The sequence below is a fragment of the Oryzias melastigma genome, linkage group LG22 (genome assembly GCF_002922805.2).
Source record: "Oryzias melastigma strain HK-1 linkage group LG22, ASM292280v2, whole genome shotgun sequence".
NCBI lineage: Eukaryota > Metazoa > Chordata > Actinopteri > Beloniformes > Adrianichthyidae > Oryzias > Oryzias melastigma.
In genome coordinates, this window is record NC_050533.1 from 16,707,444 (window position 1) to 16,711,060 (window position 3,617).

Below are 3,617 nucleotides of genomic sequence, written 5' to 3' on the forward strand. Positions count from 1 at the left end.
CATTTTTTCTAAATCATACACAGTTGAAATAATAACCCATCCTGTAGATTAATTTGTCTGCTATTAATTTTGATTGATCTCTTGACATTACTACCTCCATACTTAGTATTTGTAGTGTCACATGGTTCGATCTTAATAAGAACTATCCTTCAAATATTATTTTTCTTCATTTTCTTTTAATTAGTCTTTCAAGGGGTCTGCTGCACACGCTTTTTGAAATACATGACTTGTACTTATGAGCTGTCTTCACAGTCTAAGAACACATACAGAATGATGAAGAACTCTATTTTCCAGACATCACCTGCCTCTACTATTGCCCTCCAGAAGATATGCAGTACATCACAACATGAACCGCAGGAGTCTCAAACTGTTTCTGCCCTCAGGCCACTCCTGTACTGTACTCTGAGAGCACACCACCCATCTGAGTGGTAATGCAAACCATTCATGGAATGCACATTTAGGCCGGTTTATGCTTCAAAGCGATCTGTACTTACTTGGGTCACATTGATCACAAGACGATTAGAGCGGAATCGTGATACCTACTGATGACATCATCCACGACTGGAATTTTACAAATCACTTTAATTTATTTTGAGTGATTAGAGTATGCAATGACGGAGTAAACTATCCAGAAAATGTCTCTTTAACACTGAAGATGATGAAAAGTTCAAGAGCAGAGAACTAGATAGACAACAGAACAAGTTACTGGAAAGATATAACATATCTAAATATCTTGCACTCGAGTATGCAATTTGCCTCCATTTTATTTTATTTTTCCCCCTCTGTATTGCCTGCTTCTGTTCACTAAACAGAAGCAGGCAAGTGTCATTTAAGAGTTAAACAGAAAACTGCTGTGAAGTAGCTTTAACAATCAAATAAAAAAAGTGCAACTATCAACTAGGAAAAAAACTTGTCTAGATAACAAGGTGAAAATGAGTCAAGTGAGAAAGTTTAGTGACTTTAGCTTTAAGATCTTCAGAACTATTTAACGCTTTTAACCAAATCTGATTCATGTTTCCATTTAAATTCTTAAAAATTAACGCCGACTCTGTTTTAGCATGAACATAATGGTGAGTATTCATGACTAGCTGATGTTATTAGAACCATTTATTTTATTATAAAAGCTTATGGGATTCTTTTTTAACCTCTTAAGACATTACATCTTTGATTTTATCACCGCAGTAGTTAATTTTCTAACCTGGCGTTCTGTCAGAGAAATAAAACTGGCATATCAAAGAACAGCTCGGGTCTTAAGGGGTTAAATCCTGCAGCTAGCACTTAGCACAGTTAGCATCTGCTGAGCAGCCATCTTTCTTTCTGCAACATGGAGGCCTTAACATTAAAAAGTGACACAAACCTGATCTTTTTTTTTTGTTAAAATGCATTTGTAGGTGGTTTTTCCCCTTACGACAAACCAAAAGCGATTTCTAGTGGAGAATTTATATTGAATAAAAAGTCTGAGATATAAAGCGCAAATCATAATAAGAGTCAATTAAATATATCCAATTCTGATTGGGGGACAATATCCTGTATTGATCGAGTCATAAACCACGTGATCTAGCCCAATTTTTCAATCGCAAGATCGGATTGGGTCATCTCTACTTATTATTGATAGTATATTTTTTTCTTGCTGCATTTTGACTGAGGGAAAGTATGGCCTTGTTTCCACGGAGTGGTACGATATAGTTTAGAATGTTTCAGGCATTTCAGGTGAGCGTTTCCAGTCAAAGTTGGACCATCACAGCACATGCGGGGAGTTGACCGATAATCAATGCAGTCATAACAGAGCAACTAAAGCGAAGCTATCAACAACAACAATGGAGGTCATCCAGCAGCTCGTTTTTTTCCTCTTGGCTTTTGGTACTTCGTCTATACAAAGTATTTAGTGTTGAGAAGATTGCAGGCGGCGAAGAGGAATACAATCACTTTCTTTGCACTTTCTTTTGTCATAATGAGCTTCAGCCACTCAACTGGTTGAACAGTAGCTCCGCCCTTACAAGTTTGTTCCATTTTCCTGTGGACCTGCAACCAAATGGGGGCCTAAAAAAGGTATGGTTCAGTGTGGCTTAATGAGTCGGTTTTGTTATTAAAACACTTAAAATACTGGACTGGACGGTGCTGCTTTTTTTATGCATTTGTCTAGTTTCAATAAACTAATCTGACCAGCAGTTTAAATAGTTTATTTATGGAAGTTTTAGCAGAAGGACAGAAAGAGGAGAATTATTGCAACTTAAAAAAAACATTTACTGCAAAAGAGTAAAACTGAAGTAGTAATAGTCAAATGTTGACAAAACCAGTTCCTGTGGAGTGATTGATTATTTCAGTCAGGCTTACTTTGTCTTCCTGACTTATCGACTCTGAGCTTCTTTCATCCACTTTCTCCCTTTCTGGCATCCGTTATTAAGTCAGCCTGGCAGTCGGGTTTGGTTAACACTGTGTGTGTGAGTGAGTCCTCGTCAGAAACAGACTAAACTTAAGCATTTTTCCACACACAGAGGCAGGAAACCCTGCTAGCATGACCTCTCTCTGAAGCGCTCCCCTTCTTTTTCCACTCATTTTTCAGCCGAGGTCAGCTTTGCTACCATGGATTCAGCTGTCAAACATTTCCTCCAATCCCTTTCCAATCACAGTAATCAGAAGCAGGTGGACATAGGTGCACACCAGGGCCCTAATGTTTACATGCGAGCGTGTTTGTGTATGCAAATATTAGACAAAGTCAACAAAAGTAGGGGAGGAAGGTCAGTGCAGGGTGTGTGGAAAGCTTCTGACGGAACCAAAGCAGCTTTAGCGCAGACATTTCTGACTGACACAGGATTATTTTATGTCTCAACCGCAGAAAGAGTGGGTGTCCCCTCAGTTTGATGAAGACCAAAACACTGTCTCAGTCATACGTGTTTGTGCGATCGACTTCTCTGATTACTTGTCAAAAGGGGAGAAGGCCCACAGACGGCGTATCCCTTTGCTTGTGCCTCACTCGGTAGCAGGGATCATTGGACTGATTAATGACGGGAGCTGAGAAAATAAATGTTCCAACTGTGTTATTCCACTGACGTATGTCTGGATGGTAACGACCAGGTAAAAGGGTGCAGTGAAGGCTACCGCAATGGAGGAGGGTTTCTATAAGCTTATGTCGAGTCACTGCATCTCAATAAAATTGCTTATATTATTTTTACACTACTCCATTTTTTGTCTAACTTTTTTAAAAACTATTTTCTAGATATTTTAAATTCGTTGTAAATCAGGAAGGACCTGCTTTTGGTTTTTTTAAGGGTAGAACGCCGTAAGATTAGGTTTTTTGTTTTTTGTGGAATGGTAAAATATTTCTCAAACCATATAACAAATATCTATCCATCCATTTTCTCAACCCACTATATCCCTTTCAGGGTCATGGGGTTGCTGGAGCCTGTCCTGGCTACGGTTGGCGAAGAAGTAGTACAGGTCATTACACGTGTACTTTACTACCTTACTAATTACCAATGGCTCTTAAGCTATAAAATATTTATAACATAAATTTATCTTTGTAAATAATGTCATTCTTGCATAGTTTCTGTTAAATTGACAGCACAAGTGATGAGGATAGTCAATGCTGAGCATGTAATACACAAGGGAGCTCAATG